Genomic DNA, 23,935 nt, shown 5'->3' on the forward strand with positions numbered 1-23,935 from the left:
AGTTTTACATTAAACAAAACCTTGGCCAGACTTTTTTTTTTCTCAATAACTGATACTGAGCATGGATTAAGAATATAAAAAATTTTATATTTGAACCCTAGTAGCAATGGAATCTAATGAAAGTTTTTCAAGGGTAAGTTTAGAAAGAATCAGTAACATCAGGGAAGGCAAAAACTGGGTGAAAATAAAACTATATAGTGTCTAAATCCCTATGATATGAAACACTAAATTAAACTGTTTACTCCTGGGAAAACTTTTTTCATGAGACATCATAGATGGTTGTTAACAGATCTCTGACTATGGCTCTCATTTAAAATTTATTTTTAAACATTTATTCATTTTTTGAGAGACAGAGACAGTGCAAGGCGGCGGGGGGTGGGTGAGGCGAAGAGCAGCGAAAGGGAGACACAGAGTCTGAAGAGAGTCTGAAGCAGACTCGATGTGGGGCACGAGCTCATGAATTGTGAGATCATGACCTGAGCTGAAGTCACATGCTCAGACAATTGAGCCACCGAGGCATTCCTATGGCTCTCACTTAAAACTGTGCTAACCATCAGCACAGAGCAGGAGTACATTCAGGTAGAAGAGCGGGTTAAGAAAAATAGAAAGAAAAATAATAACATTTTGTGAATTCTCATCCAGTATCAGCTGCTCTGCATATAGTATAATTTTCATTATATTTGATACTAGGCTATATATGGAATTATTTTGTGAAAATAATATTCCTGTAACAACTAGCTTTCCTAAAGTAAAGACTTACATATAGAAAAGTGATCATCACAAAATTCCTGTGGTCATATATTTTCTAAGGATTTGAAAGACTGACTAACCTGTGTGAATAACATTGTTTTCATATAATAATACTTTTCAGTATTAGTGGGAAAAATTAAAATTTACTAGAATCTGACATATGTATTAAGTGAAGTAAATGAAACAAGTATAATTGATGCAGAATTGGAAAATGTTCCCCTCTTATATTTGCATCACATAGTTTCTGAGTGGATACATAGATTATCTAAAGAAAATGATTTGGATTACCTCACAGACGTTAAGCTGAGGTGAGTACATGGGACTTGATCTATAAGTAGAAAATAATGACAGTGCCCACCAATGGCATAATTAATGTCACGTATACACCCTATTTAGCACAAGGTAGAGAAAGAGAATATTGATAACAAAAAGAGTAAATTAAAGGACTATATAGCTAAGCTAAAAAATAAACACATAAAATGGAGGCATGATTTAAATATTAATCCAGGAAACAGGATGAGAGATTCAAGCTGAAAGAAATAAAGATTAAGGACAGATCAGTCAGGAAAGTGGCATAACATTACAAAGTATCCCTGACAGCAGTAGCACTAAATACTTACAGACTGTATATGAATGTTGACTGCTTCAGAAACTTGGTCAAAGTGGTCATAAGAACCCAGGGCAAAATAATAATCGATGTGGCATCCAGGTAGCCCAGATACTCGCAGATTTGACTGGAGCTATAAATCACAGTCAGTATTAAAGGGTGGAGGGGGAAAGTACACAAGACTGAAGTGAAGTCAGGATGTGCTAGGCATAGAAATACACAATACCACTGAGATAAATGCTGAAAATCATACCTCTTACTTAAAAAAAAAATAAAGGAGGAGTATTTATATTGAAATAGGAAGGATCTCCTGAAATGATAGTAGACTATCTGGTATAACATGATAAATTTGTTAGTAAATATCCAATTTATTAAAAACAAAGAACTGTAGCTTTTCTAAAATATTAAAAACATTATATAAGGAAATTTAATATACTTATGAAGCTATTCAGAGAAATTAATAACTTAGAGTCATTTAAAGAAGCAATCAATTGAATCAAAACCCACAACTAAGAATATTTTTATGTTGGAAAAATGAGATGAATTCTAATGCAGCCTTCATTTCATTTCAGATAGTGTAGTAGCAGAACATGTTAATAATTGACCTGGAATAGAGTGAATATAAGAAAGAAACACTGCGCAGAAACAACAATATATACTCATAAAATATGAATCTGGAAAATTGGAATTAAAATAGGTACATTTATATGGTTTTTTCCCCCATCCCTAGCAAATCTGCCCTGAGAACAATGTTGGCGAACAATAGGTAGACATGTGCAATTGGAAATATGTCAACAGCTATGTTTAAACATTGTAACGAAGATACACAGTTAAAAGTAATTCTCTGCCACAGGCCTGTCTGGAGCTACTGTGCCCAGAGAATGTGGAAATAGCTATGGGGAAAGTCAATCTGTATGCTAAACCTAGCCCAGACACCAATTCACACTGACCTTGCACAAGTTACTTAACTCTTCTTAAGCTTTCTCATCTTGAGCAATAAAGACCTTATCTAGAGGTGAGTTGTGGGTATTGATTAGCTAATGTTCTGAAAGTTCTGTGAAGAAGGAAGAAACAGGACATAAAGGATAAATGTATGTCCTACAGACAGGGAGACCTCAGAGCTTCCAATGATCCTATACACAATTTTCTTGCTAATAAAAATAAATTGGACAAAGGTGACATTTTTAAGTGCACAGAGATGTACTTTTTAGAGATCACAGTTATTAAAGGAAAATAAATATATATTAGTTGCCTATAATTGTTTTCATTAAAATTAGAATAATTGACACTTCTATACACTGCCAAAAATCAAGGCAGGGTGGGGGGTGAGATTAAGTACAATTTTTGACATAAGTAATTTCTCAACATGTGATGCCTGAGTGGCTCAGTTGGTTAAGCATCCAACTCCTGGTTTTGGCTTACGTCAGTATCTCATAGTTTGTGGGTTCAACCCCTATGTTGGGCTCTGTGTTGGCAGTGTAGAGCTTGCTTAGGATTTTTTCTCTTCCTCTGTCTGCCCCTCCCATGCTTGTGCTGACTCTCTATTTATCAAAATAAGTAAACATTAAAAAGAAATTTCTCAGTGTGTTTTAAATCATGAATTAGTCATGTTTAAGATAAATTTCCAGAGTTGGACAAAATTTAATATTAGCTATGTAATGGTGACCTAACATGTTTAGGGCAGTTATGATATAGTTTAACTAATTTATCAATACATAAATTGAACTATATAAAGTTAAAGCAGTTAGGGCCTACAAAATAATCATTTGTTGTAAACTCACATGGGATACCTCCAGCCATATCATTTCAGTTGTATAGTTTATGTGCAACAATAATTTCCTCAGCTTTAAAGATTCAAGTTATATATGTATAAACGAAATTTAAATGTATAACTTACCTTATGTATCTTTGTATAGCAAGTTAAAAATCAAGAGATACGTATAACAGGAACAGCAGATGAAACAACTATTTTTTAGGATTGAAAAGGTATCTTAGATCTGTTAATTAGTTATTTTTTCACTTCCCCAGCTTTCCCTAAATACTTTGAGCTTGGGGAAAATCCAAAAATACCTTTGAGATGATACAAGGTGTATTTTATTTCCACTTAAATTTTTTTAAATGTTTATTTTTGTGAGAGGGGGAGAGAGAGAGAGAGAGAGAGAGAGAGAGAGAGAGAGAGAGAGAGAGGAGGGGAGGGACAGAGAGGGAGATACAGAATCTGAAGTAGGCTCCAGGCTCTGAGATGTCAGCACAGAGCCCAATATGGGGTTTGAACCCATAGATGGTGAGATCATGGCCTGAGCTGAAGTTGGCCACTTAACCAATTAGCCAACCAGGTGCCCCTCATTTATCAAATTTAATAGTGTATTGGTGGAGTCTTTAAGGTTTTTTTTCTGTATATAGTATCATGTAATCTGCAGATTGTGAAAGTTTTCTTTCTTTCTTTCTGATTTGGATGCCTTTTATTTCTTTTTGTTATTTGAGTGGCTAGGTCTTAGTACTATGTTGAATAAAGTGTTGAGAGTGGACATCCGTTTCCTGTGCCTGACCTTAAAGGAAAAGCTCTCTTTTTCCCGCATTAAGAATGATGTTAGCTCTGTTTTTTTTTGTATGTGACCTTTATTTAGTTGAGGTATGTTCCCTCTAAACCTACTTTGTTGAGGGATTTTTATCATGAATGGATGTTGTACTTTGTCAAATGCTTTTTAGGCATCTATTGAAATGATCATATGTTTTGTTTTTATTCTTTTCCTATTGATGTGAATTATCATCTTGATGGATGCAAATATTGAACCACTCTTGCATTCCAGGAATAAATCTCACTTGATTGTGGAGAATGATTTTTTAATGTATTGTTGGATTTAATTTGCTAATATTTTGTTGAAGATTTTTGCATCTATGTTCATCTGAGATATTGGCCTGTAATATCTCCTTTCTTTTTCCCTCCCTCTCTCCCTCCCTCCCTCCCTCCCTTCCTTCCTTCCTTCCTTCTACCTTTATCTGGTTTCGGTATCAGGATAATAATACTGGCCTCATAGAATGAATTTGGAATTCTCTTCTGTTTTTTGGAGAAGTTTGAGAAGAGTACATATTAGCTCTTTTTTAAATGTTTGTAGAATTCATCTGTAAAGCCATCTGGTCAGGACTTTTCTTTGTTGGGAGTTTTTTGATTACTGATTCAATTTTATTGCTGGTAATTGGTCTGTCCACATTTCCTATTTCTTCTTGATTTAACTTGGTATAAGTTTCTAGGAATTTATCCATTTCTTCCAGGTTGTCCAATTTTTTGGCATACAGTTTTTCGGCATACAATTTTTCATAATATTCTCTTATAATCCTTTGTATTTTTGTGGCATCAGTTGTTATTTCTCCTCTTACATTTGTGATTTTGTTTACTTGAATTCCCTCCTCCTCCATTCTACCTGTCTCTCTGTCTCTCTCTTTGATTACTATGGATAGGAGTCTATCAATATTGTTGAACTTTCCAAAGAACCAGCTCCTGCTTTTATTGATCTGTTCTTTGTTTTCTTTTTTTTATATAAATTTTTAACTATTTATTTTTAAGAGACAGAGAGGGAGACAGAACACTAGCATGGGAGGGGTAGAGAGAGAGAGGGGAAGACCCAGAATCTGAAGCAGGCTCCAGATTTCAAGCTATTAGCCCAGAGTCCTATGTGAGGCTCAAACTGACGAACTGACATCATGGCCTGAGCCTAATTCGAATGCCCAACCACTAAGCTACCGAGACACCCCTGTTCTATTATTTTCTTAGTTTCCATATTATTTATTTCTTCTCTTATATTTATTGTTACCTTCTTTATGCTGGTTTTGAGTTTTATTTGTTGTTCTTTTTCTAGCTTCTTTAGTTGTCAAACTAGGCTGTTTATTTAATATTTTCCTTGTTCTTGAGATGGGCCTGTATTGCTGTAAAATTCCCTTTTAGAACTGCTTTTGCTGCATTCCATGGATTTTTGTACTGCCATAGTTTCATTTTCGTTATTCTCCACGTAATTTTTTTTTTCTTCTTTGACTTCTTGGTTGATCTGTTTGTTGTTTAGTAGCATGTTGTTTAACCTCCATTTATTCGTAATCTTTCACTTGTGATTGACTTCTAGTTTCATAGCATTGTGGCAGAAGAGATACATGGTATGACTTTGATTTTTTTAATTTGTTGCGACTTCTTTTGTGGCCTACTGTGTTATCTATTCTGGGGAATGTTGCCTTTGCACTTGAAAAGAATGTGTATACTGCTACTTTAGGATGGAATATTCTGAATATATCTGTTAAACACATCCTGTTTGGCATGTCATTCAAAGTCACTGTTTTATTACTGATTTTATGTTTAGATGATCTATTATGTAATTGGAATGTTAAAAACCCTTATTATTGTATTATTATTGATTAGTTCCTTTCTATATGTTATTAGCTTTTATGTGTTGGATGTTTACATGATAGGTAAATAAATATTTACAATTGTTATATCTTCTTGTTGGATAGTCCCTCATATTGTCATAGAATGTCTTTCTTCTTCTCTTGTTATAGTCTTTGTCTTAAAGACTATTTAGTCCCCTGTGGGTATTACTACTCTGTATTTCTTTTGACATATATTTGCATGATAATTGTTTCTCTATCCCCCCCTTTTCAGTCTGCCTGTGTCGTTAGGTCTGAAATGAGTCTCTTGAAGGAAGTATATACAAGTGTTTTGTTTTCTTATCCATTCTATCATCCTGTGTCTCTTTATTGGAGAATGTAGTCCATATACATTCAAAATAATTATTGATAAGTTTGTGTTTATTACCATTTTGTTACTTGTTTTGTGGTTTTGTTTTGTTGTTTTTGTTGTTCTCTGGTCCTTTTTCCTCTTGCTTGCTGTCTTTCATGGTTTGCTGGCTTTCTTTAGTGATACACTTGTAAACCTTTCTCTTTATTCTTTGCATATTTATTACTAGTATTTTTCTCATGTTTATGTGATGAACACCAGGTATTGTATGGAAGTGTTGAATCACTATATTACACATCTGAAATTAATATTACATTGTATGCTAATTAACTGGAATTTAAGTAAAAATTATTACTATTTTGATTTATGGTTACCATTAGGTTTGTATATAGCATCTTCTGGATAAAGCCATCTATACTAAGTTGATGGTTGCTTAAGTTTGAGCCCGTTCTCTACTTTCCCCCACCACATTTTTGGTACAGAGTGTTATACTTTACATTTTTTTTAATTTGTGTGCTCCTTGATTGGTTTTTATTGTTTTGTGCTTCCTACTTTTTTTTTTTTTTATTCTGACTGATGGTCTTTCCTTTCCACTCAAAGAGTCCCCTTTTAATATTTTTTACAGGGATGGCTTAGTGGTCCTGAGTTTATCTTTTGTTTGTCTGGAAAGCTCTTTATCTCCCCTATTTTGAATGGTAGCTATGTTGTATAGAGTATTCCTGGCTACAGATTTTTCTTTCTATTTGAACATATGCTACTCCCTTCTGGCTGCAAAATTTCTCCTGAAGAACCTCCTGATAATCTTATGAGGTTTGCCTTCAATGTAACTGTCTTCTCTTACTGGTTTTAAAAATTTCTGTCACTACGTTTTGCCATTTTGATTATTATGTGTCTTGGTGTGGCCCTCCTTCAGTTGATTTTGTTGGGGATCTTGTTACCTCCTGGATCTGGATATCTGTTTCCTTTCCCGGATTCCTGAAGGTTTCAGCTATTATTTCTTCAAATAAATTTTCTGTCCCCTTTTCTATTCTTTCTTTTGAGATCCTTATAATGTGAGTGTTATTATGCTTGATGGAATTACTGAGCTCTTTAAATCTATTCTCATTTTGTATAATTTTTCCCTCTCACCTGCTCAGCTTGTAACTTTTCATTATTCTGTCTTTCAGGTTGCTAATTTATTCCTATGCTTCCTCTAGTCAGGTGTTTATTTCATCTATTATACATTTAATTTCATTTATTATGTTTCATATCTGATGGGTTCTTTTCCTGTTTTCTATCTGTTAAAGGGCTCACTGATATCCTCCACGCTTGTTTCAAGTCCAGTGAATATCTTTATAATCATTATTTTAAATTCTCTTTTAGGCATATTACTTATGTAGTATGTACAAAACACTTAGGTGTTTTGCTATGGTTTTGTCCTGTTCTTTCATCTGAGACATATTCTTCTGTCTCCTCATTTAGACTAATTCTCCGTGTCTGTTTCTATGTATTAGGAAAGTCAACTATGTCCTTTGCTCTTGAAAATAATGGCCTTATGAAGAACAAGTTCTGTAGTACAGTGTCCCCCGTTCACCAGATTATGGCACTTCAGGGGTGTCTATTTGTGTGCAGTGTGTACCCTGCTGTTGTGTCCTGGCTGCTTCTTCCTTCAGTCCAGTCATCTACAGAGGTTCTCTTTGCTTGTTGTGGGCAGTGTTTGGTCCCCAGATGGGACATGGCATGATTTTAACAATGTATGTGTTGATCTGTTTGCAAAATGAGACCTGCCACTGGGACGAGGACTGCATGACAGGACACACGGTTTTAACAGTTTTTGCCTCTGGCTTCTTCCGGGTCTGCTGCCACCAGTGCTGCCACTGTTACCCAGACTGAAGCCCTGAAAAATGTAGGTCAGAAGACATGGTGTTGGCGAGATGTCTTAGTCTTATTGGGGAAGGTGCCTGCAGCACCCACACTGAGGCAAACATGACTGAGAAGGGCAGATCTACCAGTGATAAAGGTTTGGGGCTTGGTGTAAGTAAGTTTTATAGTGAATGTTGACACTATGCTGGTTGCCACAGGTGACCCTGTGTTTATTCTGTGTGCTGGTGGTGTGAAATGATGCCTGCCCACTCTTTTTTACCTGGGGAAGTCCTTAGGTGAACCCTGCCTGTGTTGGACTTGCTTTAAGGTACATAAATATTTCTCCCTCTTGTGCGCCTCAGGCATTTTTCAAACTGCTCTTTCTGTGCCTTGTCTCCACAGGCTGTTTGTTCTGCTGCCTCTTTAAGGGCAGAGACTCAGCTTCTGGGAAAGAGAAAACAATAGAAAGATTAATAGATTATTGTTTCCCATAGGTAAAGGGTGGTGAAGACTTGAAAGTTGAAACCCACAGTTATTTTAGAGCAGTGAAACTATTCTGTATGGTACTGTAATGATGTGTAGATGACAGTATTCATTTATCAAAGCCCATAGAACTCTATAGCACAAGGGGTGAACATTAATGTATACGTTTTTATTTAATCAGGAGATTGGGAGACCCAGGTTGAAATGAAGAATGTAAAAGTATATTCCAACTCTGTTTTAAACATATGGAATAATTTCATTGAAGCTTCTTTCTAATGGGGGAAATTTGCTGACCCAAGTAACTTTAGAAATGAATGTAATATGAGAGACTAAATACAACATAAAATGTGTTTAATAAACAAGGCTTTAGTTGATAAAGTTGTGTGTCTTGGGAATACAGGTTAAAAGTATTGGAATCATTGTACATGTATACTGGAATTAAATAATTAAGTTAATGTGGTGGATGTTTGAAGAAATGTTTCTCATTATTGGTATAGAATTATAAACAAGTAAGGGGGAGAAGTCTGGAATGATCCATGTTTTAATGTATGAGAGCAAGATACATTAGTAAGAATTCATCTCAAGCTTGATAGAGATGCTGATGAGTGTAGTGTATATATATATTCAAATATGTCTACATATAGGTTAATATGAACACATACATCTCTTTCCTTTGTCAGCCAAGAGAGCTTACAGTAACAACACCCCATCAGTAACAAACACATCTGGCATGTAGATCTTGGTTTCTGATACCATTCTCCAATCAAATGAACTAGGGCTTTTGGAGAAATGCTTGATTCTAGGATTGGAATAGGAAATATGCAAGATAAGCCTAGGGCACCTTGAAGTGCCAGAAAATAAGAAAGTTCTAAAAAAAAAAATGAAAGGATACAGTGCTTCAAAGGGACACAGGAGCCAACTGAAAGAATTCTAAGTGACCAAAATAGAAAATTTTGAGCAAGAAAGTAATATTGAATGATAACTCAGTGTATAAAAAAATCTGTACAGACTTAAATAAATGACTTAACACATAAATAAGCAAATAAATGATGGGAAACAGATCTTCCATTCAGAATCTCAATTTTCTTATGTACACAGTTCACTCTTAAAGAGGCAGAGCATAAGTCTCCAATTTTAAGTGAGGTCTCCACATAGTGTCTTTTCTCAGATGAATACCATATGGAAATATGGAGAAAGAGCATCATTATAGTGGAAAAACCTAACTCTACCTCAACCAGGTGATTAATGTTAACATCAAAAGAAACATCACGTTGATAGTATTTACCCTTGATATGATGTAACAGTAATGGAACATCACCTCTATGTTCTTTCTTCTGAAAACCTTGTGATGGTTAATTTTATGTGTCAAATTGACTGGGCCATGGGGAGCTCAGATATTTGATCAAACATCATTCTGAAAATGTTTGTTCAAGAGATTAACATTTAAATCAGAGAATGAGTAAAGCAGACTATCTTTCATAACATGTATAGGCCTCGTCCAACCCACTGAAGGCATGAATTAAATAAAAGGCTGACCTTTCTCCAAGTAAGAAAGATATCCGCTGCCTGTTTTGAGTTGGACCATTGGCTTTTCCTGGTTCTACAATAGCTTGCAGCCTTCAGACTCGCATCAGGACATTTGCTCTGTAGATTTTGAGCTTCTCTGACTCCAAAATCACATCAGCCAATTCCTTATAATAGGAATCCTTTTTTATTCTTATAGTAAATCAAAATTTAGATAAATTTTTATATATTTATCTAAATATAAATCTAAAAATCTAATATAACAACATAAAATAAATATGAAAATATAACTCTCCTATTGATTTATTTATTTGGAAAATCTTGACCAACCAAATCCATTACCCTAGTCTAATTATGAAGCAAACATCAGATAAACACTATTTGAGGGACGTTTTAGAAAATATTCAACAAGTGTTCCTCACAAAATCAAGTTAATTATAGTGAAGAAAAGTCTGGGAAGCCAGCACAGCAAGAGGAGCCTGAGTGGACATGATAACCAAAAATATATGATGCGACATCCTAGGTGAGATTCTGGAATAGGAAAAGGCATTCAGAAAATATGACTAATATAGAGCATATTATAATGTGTAAATATTAGTTCACTGACAAACCTATGCATACATATCCCATGCTATCATAAGGTGTCAATGATCAGGGAGATTGTATGTGGGATATAGGCACATACTTCTTGGTATTATATTAATTTTTTATAAATCCAAAACTATTGTGAACACAGTTTCTTTTTTTAAAGTAAAACATTTTCTTTGGAAATAATTATAAAACTGATGTTTTTAGAGACTAATTAATACCAAAAAAAAAAAAAGTAGAAATCAGCTCTCATTTTTATGGCATGGTCCTAAAATGAAATGATTTGGTGACCTGAAATATTATCTCTTTATAGAGATTTTTTAATCCACCATTAGATACAATTGTATTTTTAAAAAAGCACATTTATTTTATAGAAGATTTCATCTCAATATTTGTAAATATGTAGGCTAACATTAAATATATATTGATTTAAACTGACTAGTGTTCATACCATCCACATTTGTTATACTAATATAGATCAAATGTGTTTTGTATCTAATTGTATATTGGCCTTTCTAATTAATGATTAAGACATGGAATATCCAACTCAGTTTATTTGTAACCCAGGAATGTGTCAAATAATGTAGGAGCATAGCAAGAGATTTCAACACATTTTGTTTTAATAACCCCAGAGGAGGGGAAATCATACATATATTTTTCATCTCAAACTATGAAGTAGCCTTTTGAAGTTTCTGCATTTGGCTGTCTCTGATATTCAACCAGTCATTCTGGATAGATTACTTCTTTTGGATAGCTAAAATTATTTTAAAAAGAAAGAAGAAAAAGTATTCTGTGATGGTTTTTCACTGGAAGGTGCTAGTGTAATTAAGTTAGAAACAATATTTTAAGCATCATTTTTTTCAGTAATTAGCCTGTGATTTGTGTTTGTTTAAATTGTCACACACACAAACACACACACACACATTACTTCTGAGATTGTAAATTTAAGATATTAATAATTATTATCCTAGACACATAAAAATATAGCAAAGGCCTTGTATATTATCCTATGTTAGATTCTCACAAAAAATGTATAGTGTTCCAAGTCTGATGATAATCATACTGAAACATAATATCAGTGATTTTTTAAAAAATTTTAGCTTAAACTCTTACATACTATAACAGTTACTTTCTTCTGGCAAAATACATTACAATTTATATAAAGTTGTTTTGAAACTAACTGACACATTCTAGGCTGTAATTTTTTTTGCTTAAGAATTGACTGTGGTTAAACTACATGCATACAATACAGAAATCTGGCTATTGATCCTAAATATTGCATCAGAGTTAGTTTAAAAAGCATTCAGATATATCATATGTAATGTATCAAAAAAGTGAAATTATATTTCTTTCAGCCCCTCATGTTTTTACTTTTTAATTTATTGCTAACTCTCACATTTGAAGTTTGAGTGATTCCCTGTAATTCAAAATATAAAACTAAGCAATTTCTTCAAAAACTATTTAGAAACTTTAGAATTGGATATGGAAGAAACGAAATATGATTTAAAATACTATCAATCACCGTCCTTTGCATTGGCCATAAATAGCTTTATCATTTTTATATAAATTTTAAAAATAAAAATATATTTGAAAACTATCACATGGCTTAAACCTCTGAAAACTTGTTGACAGTTTCAGTATTATCTAAGCAGTTTTAGACCAAATAGAATGATAGAAAGCCCCATAAATCATTTTATTGTCCTAGCCTGGTCAAAATACAAAATATTGTTGATAACATTTCCTCCTAAAAATCTATAAAGCCATCTCATATCTGAATATACATGAAAAATATTTATCAAAACAGGTTTTAAAAAGAAATGTACAATAAGCAGGTATGGTTTATATCAATGTAGCAAGAGTCTTTTACCAATTAATCTATTATAATTTGTTACATATGATCAATAATGCTAAGGAAATGACATTTGCTGATATTTCATGATTATTTTCCATTTACATGAGTCCAGTTCTAACTCATTTCCATTAAAGTCAGGAAATAAATAGGAATTTCCATGTTACTATTTACAATCACATTGTTCTTCCATGTATGAAGGTTTTGATTAAATAAAACAAAAATAAATAACACGTATAAGTGGGATAAAATGATTAGCAGCAGTGTAGTGGATTGAACAGTGGTTTCTCGAAAGATATATTCACCTGGATATATCTACTTATGAATATGACCTTAATGGGGAAAATGTGTCCTTGTAGATAGAATTAACTTAAGGACTTTGAGATGAGGTCATTCTGGATGAAGCTGGTTCCTAAGTCTAATGACAAGTGTCAAGAGAAAACAAGAAAAGAGAAGGGAAAAGACTACACAGAGGAAAAGATGATGTGAAAATGGAGGCAGAGATTGAAGCAATGCATCTGTTAACACAAGAAATTCCACAGATTGCCAGCAGCCACCAGACTAGGGGAGAGGCAGGGAGCAATTTTTTCCTTAGTCTCCAGAATAAATCAACCCAGTTAACTCCATATTATATAAATAACTGATTGAATAAATAAATAGAGAATAGACAAATCTCTTTTGCAGAAGAATTTCACAAAATTTATGTAGTTATGTTACTTGCAAAGATGACAGACTACTCCTTAAGTGTGGCTTCATATAGTAATTTTCCTTCCAAAAAAGGAAAGAAGAAAGAAGTACATTAGAGTGGAGACTCTTGATAACATAGATGGTCAGGTTAACGTCAACAGTGATAAACCTTACTAATCATATGTAATGTTGGTTTTATGTGTTGAGAATGGGTCTTTATCTCAGTGATACTCTTACCAAAAGCACACCACCCCAGTCAAGTCTGGAGAAACACATCAGATGAATTCCAACTGAAGACTGTCTAGAAATACCTGACAGATACCCTGAAACATATCAAGGGCATTAAAAATAGCAAATGTTTGGGGCGCCTGGGTGGCTTAGTCGGTTAAGCGTCTGACTTTCGCTTAGGTCATGATCTCGCGGTTCGTGGGTTCGAGCCCCGTGTCGGGCTCTGTGCTGACTGCCAGCTCAGAGCCTGGAGCCTGTTTCAGTCTGTGACTCCCTCTCTCTCTGACCCTCCCCTGCTTGCGCTGTCTCTCTCTCTCTCTCTCCTAGAAATAAATAAAAGCCTTAAAAAAAAAATTAAAAAAAAAATAGCAAATGTTTTATAAACCATCATAGCCAAGAGCATCCTCAGTATACACTGGCACTAAATATAATGTGTTTATCCCGGAATAGATCCTGGAACAAAAAATAAGTAGGAAAAACAAAGGAAATATAATGGAAATTTAGTTAATAACAATTTATCAGTATTGGCCTATTCATTGTTACAAATGTGCCACACTAAATGTACTGTACATGTAAGGTATTAATGGTAGTATTTGAGTAAAAAGTGGAAATTGAATAAAATTGGGGTAAATTTGAACTGAGATCCTATCATCGCAGTAAATATATGAATTGGAAAATGATATTGAAGAGATTATACAAAGGTAAAAAAAAAATGGCCTTACAAAATAAGTTAATAGATGTAAAAGACAGAATAAGGCAAATTGAAAATACCCTACAATAAGTTCCAGAACAAATAAAGCATGGGACAGTGCAGTGAGAGGTAGTATTTTGAGAAAGTGGAGTATTTGAGTACTTATAATAGACGCATTGTCTGAGATTGAGAATCACAATTAATCCAAGAAGCTTCAGTTTCTAATGTCGTAATTTCTGTTCTTTGGATGGATGGTATTAATGATATATTTATCTGAATCCTCATTAGCTATATGGTAATTAGCTCTATATTTTGTGTATTAGGTTAGTTAGGAACTTTTATTTATTTTTAAATGTTTTATTTATTTCTAGGAGAGAGAGAGAGAGACAGCGTGAGCAGGGGAGGGTCAGAGAGAGAGGGAGTCACAGACTGAAACAGGCTCCAGGCTCTGAGCTGGCAGTCAGCACAGAGCCCGACGTGGGACCCATGAACCGCGAGATCATGACCTAAGCGAAAGTCGGATGCTTAACCGACTAAGCCACCCAGGCGCCCCAAAGGTAGGAACTTTTAAACTCCAAAGTATTCTGTAAACATTAGTGTTTTTTTTTTCTTTTTTATAACCTACTGCTAGATAGAATTAAGCATACATCTTTTTTGGTTGCTGAAGGTGATTGAAACTTTAATAAAAAGAACATATATCTTCAATTGATGTATTATTTTTCCTGATTTACCTATTTATCTATTTTGTTTTGGTGAATTTACTTTGATAATAAAATGTTATAGCTGGAAATTTAGTGATACTCAATGGAAAGATGTTTTGGCTGGATTAAAGAGAGAATCAAATATACAAGATAAGACTAGGCTTTGTTTTTATACTGACTAATGTGAATTGTGTTGCTCAAATTGAAATCAATGTGTTTACAGAGTTGACTAACCCTCTGGTTGCTGGAATTTTTTTTTTCCTTTGTCAGAAAAATATCTAGAGTTCTTCTCATGTTAGTAAATAGCTGAGCAGCTCAGTAACTTTTTCTTGTGTGGCCTCATTCAGTATTTCTTATTTTCTATATTACATTTTGTCATTAAAAGAAATTTGAAATGAAAAATATATTTAAGAGAAAAGAAGAAAAAATGAAAGTGTTGAAAAGAGATATGAAAGAAAGATAGAAGAGTAGACAAGACAGATGAAGATGAGGAGAATTTCAACAAAGTTTTGGAATGTAAAACAATTTATGAAATTGACTCTGGAGGGAGAGGACTGAACAGGAGGGAGGGGAGCAGCGTCCCCAATGGCACTAGAATTAAAAAATGAAAAATGGAATTAATAACTACTGGAAAGTATAGTAGAGAAAGTTATACATAGCAGAGGACAAAACTTTTAAACTAAAACATAGGTCAATAGAAAATATCCAAATGAGACAAGAGAGAAAAATGGGGAAAAAAAGTTTATGACATATAAGAGAGAGACCCAACTATTTTAATAGATAATAGACAGTTAATTAGTCCTAGCAGGCAACAAAAGAGAAAATGGGTTAGACAATATTGAAAAAAGTTAATAACCGTAAATTTCCAAAATTGATGAAAAGCATCAACTTTCATCCAAAAAGTTCCATGAAACATATTGGTTAAAAAAGAAAGGCAGCCACAACTAGGCTTATTGTAAACACACACACACACACACACACACACACACATGCATGCACACACGCACGCACACACACACACACCAAAAAAAACCCAGTATAACTAAAGCTAAAAATAAATCTTAAAACTTCTGGAGTAAAATACACAGTAACTATATAGGCTTTCATCCAACTTGCATACAAAAAAGGAAGGGAGGAAAAAGCAAGGAAGAAAGAAAGAAAAGGATAGGAAGGAAAGAAGGAAGGGAGAGGAAGGAAAATGAAGGAAATATGATGACTTTATTATAGTATAGGAAAATTTAATCAAAATAATAAGATAATAAAACTATGTTCTCAGACATACATAAAAGTGATGACAATACATAGTGAGTCAGCCTGGCCTAAAATAAATAGTGTCTTCTGGCAAAAGGAAAATGATTCCTGATAGAAATAACAGAAAGGTACAGTACAATTTGGTGAAAGAACGGCCTCAAAATAATAGTTTATATTATTTTTTTCTGATGGCTGCCTTTATAAAAGTAAAATATTCACATTTGAAGTTAATCAGTGCTTAATTCTTAGAATTTTTCATACATATGAAAATACTATCATGATAGCTCTTCTTACTTTTCAAGATCTGTAAACAGTACTATCAGTTCTGATAGCTTAGTCATAGTTTATGTTCTTTATAAGAAATTTGTCTATTCATTTGAATAACATCTTTTATTTCTGCATCACTGACAAAGATGCATTTAAAATTACATATATTCTTTCAATGGCTTATGACAAAATGAATTAACTGTTTCTGTTTTGAATGTGTTCCTTGCTTTTGAAAAAAATGCAATTTGGTGAAATGGTGAGACTAATAAAATTCACTTACATAAATGAGTAATTTTAACTCTTTTTATAAGGGTTTCATATTGAATTAAGCTAACATAGTCTTTAATTCACCTATAAACTACACATGATAGTGTTTTCTATTCAAGATAAAAGGTATCAGGTTTTCCTATGTTACCTGCCTCCATCACACTTCCCAAATCTGCACTCCCTCAGACCTCTCTGTGAAAATCCATTTCTCTATTCCCGAGCAAATCACTGGAGTGATGAAAACCACCATCATAGAAATGGGTGTAACTTCCAAACTATTCCTAAAAACCCATGGTGTAAGTTGTCTACATATTTGAATTATTGCGAAGGATTTTAAACTTGTGGCATGAGGTGTGATACTTGATAAGACATCTAAGCCTTCCCGAGGAGGAGAGCCTAGTCCAGCTGTTATAATCAACCACTTCCACCTCTAGCCTAGAAGGGATAACAGGGATCAGATTTGCCCTCTTGCCTGAAACCACCGAAAACAGACAAAGTAAATAGCACCGTTGTTTTTAAAGCACTGGTCATCAGGCAATAGTGAAAAGTGGTCCTTGAGAGATGGAAAGTAAAGGGGTGGTTCCTATACTGCCGCACTTATGCTTCTGAGAGGGTTGCCACGTTTTGGTATAGGGAACAGGTAGGACCACTTGTTAAATGTAAAGGACAATTAACAAGATATCAGTTTATTTATTTTTATTAAATTACCAAAAGGAAATATGTCATTCAAAATTTTCATTTCAGGGGCACCTAGGAGGCTCAGTCGGTTAAGAGTCTGACTTCGGCTCAAGTCATGATCTCACAGTTCATGGGTTCAAACCCCGCATGGGGCTCTGTGCTGACAGTTAGCTCAGAGCCTGGAACCTGCTTTAGATTCTTTATCTCTCTCTCTCTCTCTGACCCTCCCCTGTTTACGCTCTCTCTCTCTCTCTCTCTCCCAGAAATAAATAAAACATTAATTTTTTTTTTTAATTTTCATTTCAGGGATACTTGGGTGTCTTATTTGGTTGAATGTCCGACTTCAACTCAGGTCATGATCTTATGGTCCATGGGTTCGAGCTCTGCTTCAGGCTCTGTGCTGACAGTTTGGAGCTTTGAGCCTGCTTTGAAATTTGTGTCTTCCTCTCTCTCTGTCTCTCCCTCACTCATGCTCTGTCTCTTTCTCTCTCTCAAAAATAAACATTTAAAAAAAATTAAAGTTTCATTTCAATAGCTATTTTTTTTCACAAAATATCTGAAGTCAAAAGTTGAAATTTTTACTTTCCCCAAGCCTCTTAATAATTTCTGGTGGTCGGTCAGCAGAGTTTTCATAATTTTCTTTATATGTCAGTATAAATTCAATACCCATTTTAAGACTGAAATCATAGGCACCCTAAATTTCTAAAAATAATGGCTCCTTTTGATGTTCCTTCATGGCACTTATATTGAAATGTATTCTGAATTCATATGCAAGTTGAGTTTTAAATAATTTTGTCCTTTTATAATTATACCAGTTGGGGATAGATTGCGAATGTGACTAATTTATTTATTTTTATTTAAAAATACTTCCTTCGGAGCAGATTTTATGTTCACAGAAAAATTGAGTGGAAGGTTCAGAGATTTCCCATATATCCCTATGACTCCATATATGCATAGCCACCCCCTTTAACAACTCACCCTACAGAGTGGTACCTTTATTACAATTAATAAACATACATGTCATTTTTCACTCAAATTCATAGGTTACTTTAGGGCTCACTTTGGTATTATACATTCTGTGTGTTTGGACAAATTTAAAATGACACGTATTTACCATTATAATTTCATACAGAGTAGTTTTGATGCCCTAAAAATCTTCTGTGTTCCATATACTCATCCCTTACTCCCTCTAAATCTGGAACAATCAGATCTTTTAATCAGCCTCCCATAGTTTTACCCTTGCCAGGAAATCATGAAGTTGGAATCAAACGGGATGTAACCTTTCTAAACTGACTTCTTTCAGTGAGTAATATGAATTTACATTTCTTCCTTGTTTCTACATGATTTGATAGCTCATTTCTTTGTAGGCTTGAAGAATAATCCATTGAATGATTGTACCATACTTTTTTTTTTGTATATTTTTTAATCTCTTGATCTACCAAAGGACATATTGGTTGCTTCCAAATTTTGGCAATAATGGATAAAGCTGCTCTAAATATATCTGCAGGCTTTTGTGTAGGCGTACAGTTTCAGATTTTTTAAAAAAAGTATTCTTTATTTTTGAGAGAGAGACAGAGTGCGAGTGGGGTCGGAGCAGAGAGAGAGGAACAGAGAGAGAGGGAGACACAGAATCCGAAACAGGCTCCAGGCTCTGAGCTAGCTGTCAGCACAGAGCCCGACATGGGGCTGGAACTCACAAAGCAGGAGACATGACCTGAGCTGAAGTCAGACGCTTAACTGACTGAGCCACCCAGGTGCCCCTCAGCTTTTTTGAGTGAATATCAAGAACTGTGATTGCTGAATCAAATGCTAAGAGTATGTTTAGTTTTGTTAGAAACTGCCAAACCATCTTCCAATGTGGCATTAGCATTTTGTATTCCCAATAGCAATGAATGAGAGTTCCTGTTGCTTCACGTCCTCACCAGCACATGGTGTTGTCATTGTTTTGGATTTGGGCCATCTAGTAGCTATGTAAGTGACATTTATTGCTGTTTTAATTTACATTTCCCTGATGATATGTGATGTGGAGCAGCTTTTCATATGCTTGTTTGTCATCTGTGTATCCTCTTTGATAAAGTGTCTTTTAAGGTCTGTGGGCCATTTTTTAATTGATTATTTTCTTCATGTTGAGTTTTAAGACTTCATTATAAATTTTGAATGAGTCCTTTGGCAGATGTGTTTCTTGTGAATATTTTTCCCAGTCTGTGGCTTTTTAAAAAAAAATTATCTTGATATTGTCTTTTGGAGAAGTTTTTAATTTTAATAAAGTCCTGGTTACCAATTATTTCTAATATGATGTTATATATAAATCTTTATTGCCAAACCAAAGGTCATCTAGATTTTCTTCCTACGTTCTATTCTAGTTTTATAGCTGTGCATTTTACATTTAGGTCTGTGAACCATTTTGAGTTAATTTTTGTGAAGAGTATAAGGTCTGTGTCTAGATTTTTTTTTAAGCAAATATCTAGCTGTTCCAGCACCATCTGTTGACAAAACTGTGTTTTCTCCATTGTATTGCCTTTGCTCCTTTATCAAAGATCAGTTGACATGTTAATGGGGGTCTATTTCTCTCTTCTCTGTTCTGTTCCATTGATTCATTTACCCATTCTTTTGCTAATACCACACTGTCCTGATTACTGCAGCTATATAGTAAGTCTTAAAGTCAGATAGTGTACATTCTCCAACTTTGTTCTACTTCTGTTTTGGTGTTGGCTGCTCAGGCTCTTTTTTTACCTTTTCATATGAACTTTAGAATCAATTTATCAATGTCTACAAAAAAAAAGAAACCCTTTGAAATTGAATTGAATCCATAACTTATTTATGTTTCTATGTATAAAAAGTTAATATTTTCGTATATAATATTTCCATCATAGATTTTTTTCATTAATCTTTACAGTTACAAAGAAGTGAACCAAAATGTACTAAATGTTTTGATGTTATTTTTGTATAGGTTTTGTAATTATTATATTGCATTATGCCTTTCTTAATACTATTCAGAGGTTAAGACCATACTTGCTCTGAGCTTTATGTTTTCAGGTGTGTCATATAGTATAATAATTATAAGGAGCATTATTTATAAAACAATACAGCAAAAACTAATGTTTGATTCATTATATATCTTTTAAGAAGCTATGCAATACAATAGGAAATAACTCATATTGTTTATTGAGATAATAATGAAGATTAAAATCAGTAACTATGGCATAACACACTGCATTATACTTTCATGACTGAGAATATAGTTTTATATTCGCTTATCTGCATTTGTATGTCATTTCTAATAGTAATTAGGAGTGAAACTACAAATATTTTTGCCTAGGTTTCAGTTCTCTGGTCTCTAAAATGGGTTAAAGTAATATGTAATTGTTAGTATAATACATTTGTTTTGCTTAGTACCAAACAAATTTATAGAAGATATTCAGTAATGGCTCATTTCTGTAGCCCTAATAAAATCATTTATATGTGTTTTGAGGTTTTTTTCCTATATAAACATTACTCCCAAGAAATTATTTTTCCATTACATAATTTACTGAGATGATTTTATGGGAGTGGGTGTAGAAAGTCCACATAAAATATCTAGGTGTTTGTCCTTCTTCAGTATTTATCATTCTTCATTTCTTTTTTTTCTTTTTAACATTTTATTTTATTTTTGAGCAACAGAGAGAGACAGAACATGAGCAGGAGAGGGGCAAAGGGAGAGACAGAGGGAGATACACAATCCAAAGAAAGCTTCAGACTCTGGGTTGTCAGCACAGAGCCCAAGGTGGGGCTCAAGCCCATGAACCATGAGATCATGACCTGAGCTGAAGTTGCCCACTTAACCAACTGAGCCACCCAGTTGCCCTTATCATTCTTTATTTCTTAAGAAGTCATAGGATTCTATGTATTGGTTCTGTTTTCACATACTAATAATAAAATATTTTATAGTTTCAGTTTTGAAATTTTTAAAAATCTGCTTGCAGAATTAGAATTTATATTTTTTAGGCAAATATTCTGCTTGGAGCAAAATTAAATATTTTTATAGCATATCAACCATCTGGAAATACTAATAGCATATGAAATGGCTTGTAAGTAAATGTAACTTTGTTGTAAGAATTTATAGGTTCTTTCTTCATAGGAAATCACTCAATTTTTTATTTACTGAACTTTTGTTGAAATATTTTTGAGTTAAATATACATGCCATTTTTGCCAAGTGAAAAGCTTGATTAACAATGTAATTGTTCTAATAGTTGATTAAATTGATACTTATTATTTTCATATGTTAAATATAGTTTTAGTAATCATTCTTTAAATTCAATAAAAATTTTAACTTGAAATATTTTTTCCAGTTACCTTTACCTACACAGTCCATTAAAAATTAAAAGACATTATTGGTGTTAGGGGTGTTTAAAGAAATTAAATCTGAATTTTTACTAATCTTTTTTTAATACTTGTGTATTTATTATGCAGATTTTTAAAATTATGACTATATGCCTTCTATATGCATAAGATGTGATTGAAATGCTAGCAAATATATTCACAAGCACATTAAAAATGAAGTACAATCTTTGATCTCTTTTATCTGGTCTCACATCTTCCTAGAATATTTTTTTCTCAATATGACTTTTCACCTTCATGATATGAATACTATCATCTATTTATCATCTAACTGTGAGAAGATAGCTGTTATGTAAGGATTCCGAAATCAGTCTAATGGTGGGCAAAGTTAGAAACAGCATTAAATAAACCAGGTTGGTATCCAAAACTTATTGGTTAGAAACAAAAATGTATGTTCCAGCAACAAATAAAAATAGCCTCCTTTCTCACACCCTTTCTTTTTTCTATTCACTATTTTATTTTTCTCTGTCATCTTTCAAAAACAGCAGATGTTAAATCCTCATATAATTATCAAAAATGTTTCTATTTTCCATGGAAATTACTTTATTTTTACTTTATTATTTATCCCACACTGGACATATATATGTATATATGCTAATAATCCATGAATATTTCTTTAAATAGTTTTATTCAAAGTTTATTTGCTAGTGAAATGTTACAGTGCTATTACCAATTATTGTACATTTTGGAAAGCTTTCTGGCTTTAGTTAGAACCCAACCAGAAAACTGAGTTCAGTTCCTTCATGACAATGTGTAACAGTCTTACAGAAATGTGATCCAAGGTAGAATTTCACTACACTTTTAAAAAAGTGAGCTGAAATCATACATATGATGTACACCATATACTTTCTCATAATATAGTTAGTTCCTAATCCACTTTGATACTTGGGAAATTTGAGAATTATAGTTACACAGAATGTTTCCATTAAATTATTTTTAATTTATTTTTGAGAGAGAGAGGTAGCATGAACAGGGGAGGGTCAGAGAGAGAGGGAGATACAGAATCTGAAACAGGCTCCAGGCTCTGAGCTAGCTGTCAGCACAGAGCCCGACATGGGTTCGAGCCCAACAACTGTGAGATCATGATCTGAGCCAAGTCAGACGCTTAACCAGTGGAGCCACCCAGGCACCCCTGTTGCCATTAAATATGTCCATATTTATATGCTTGAAATGTTTGAAGCAACTATTCCATTTTCACTGAAGAAGGTGGAAAACTATCTCAAGTAAATTTTCCAAAGCATATGTCAGGGTTGTCAGGATGCACATGCATGCAAGCATACACACACATCTTGATTATCTGGAGGTTGGAGTTGGAAAATTAAAAATAAGACTGCTCTGTTCTGTGAATTCTAGTTGATAATTATTTCATAGGAAGGGCAATTACCTATAGCTGAGCACCAGTAATTCATAAATTTGGATTAATCCTAATCCCAAATGGTTTAAAGTCAACCATTTATAATGGTTTCAGACAAGTTGATCATAACATATCATTTCTGTGATAATCCAGTAGCACCTAATAAGGCATAGTGCCCATCTGTAATCATTTACTTCAGCTAGAACACGTAATTTTCTATTATTGACAGTGGAAGAAAATAAATCCCACTAAGTAAAAAGTGGCACAATAGTGATTTAAAATGTAAGATAAAAACGTTGATCATTTTAAAACTGGTATCTGAATAATCCGTCATACAACTCTTCTTACAAATTCCAGCCTTCAAAATTATTAATCTCTAAAGTCCTTATGGGGACAATATTTTGGTTATTAATGTTAGAACCCTCCATTCATTCCATCAACAGTTTGTAGAGTCAAGGACCAAAAAGTGACAAAATGTAGAATAATCTGTGTTGATCATTACAGTCCCTGACAAGATGAAATAGAGAATACTGATGAGCTTTTATATACTTTCTTGCCTAAACTACTGTGTTTTTTTTTTTTTTATATTTTTATTTATTTCTAGGAGAGAGAGAGAGAGAGACAGCGTGAGCAGGGGAGGGCCAGAGAGAGAGAGGGAGTCACAGACTCCGAAACGGGCTCCAGGCTCTGAGCTGGCAGTCAGCACAGAGCCCGACGCGGGGCTCGAACCCACGAACCGCGAGATCATGACCCAAGCGAAAGTCGGACGCTTAACCGACTAAGCCACCCAGGTGCCCCGAAACTACTGTTTTTTAATACAGAATGCAATATTTGTATTTAAAGAGATAAAGTACTATGTAACAGACAGAGAAGCTAAGAATCTGGGTTTGTTTAAAATCTTCACACACATTGTTTTCCTTAAGACTTGTGTTGATTATTGCTGTAAAGAACTCTTTATTTTGCACAAAAATTCCCCTTTTTCTCTCAAGTTTTCTTAGTGCTTTATAGATGGTTTTGTTTATTTTAAGCCATTATCCAATATGGTACATTTTTTTTCCTGGGGCATATTG

The sequence above is a fragment of the Crocuta crocuta genome, unplaced genomic scaffold, assembly GCF_008692635.1.
Source record: "Crocuta crocuta isolate KB4526 unplaced genomic scaffold, BGI_CrCroc_1.0 scaffold21, whole genome shotgun sequence".
NCBI lineage: Eukaryota > Metazoa > Chordata > Mammalia > Carnivora > Hyaenidae > Crocuta > Crocuta crocuta.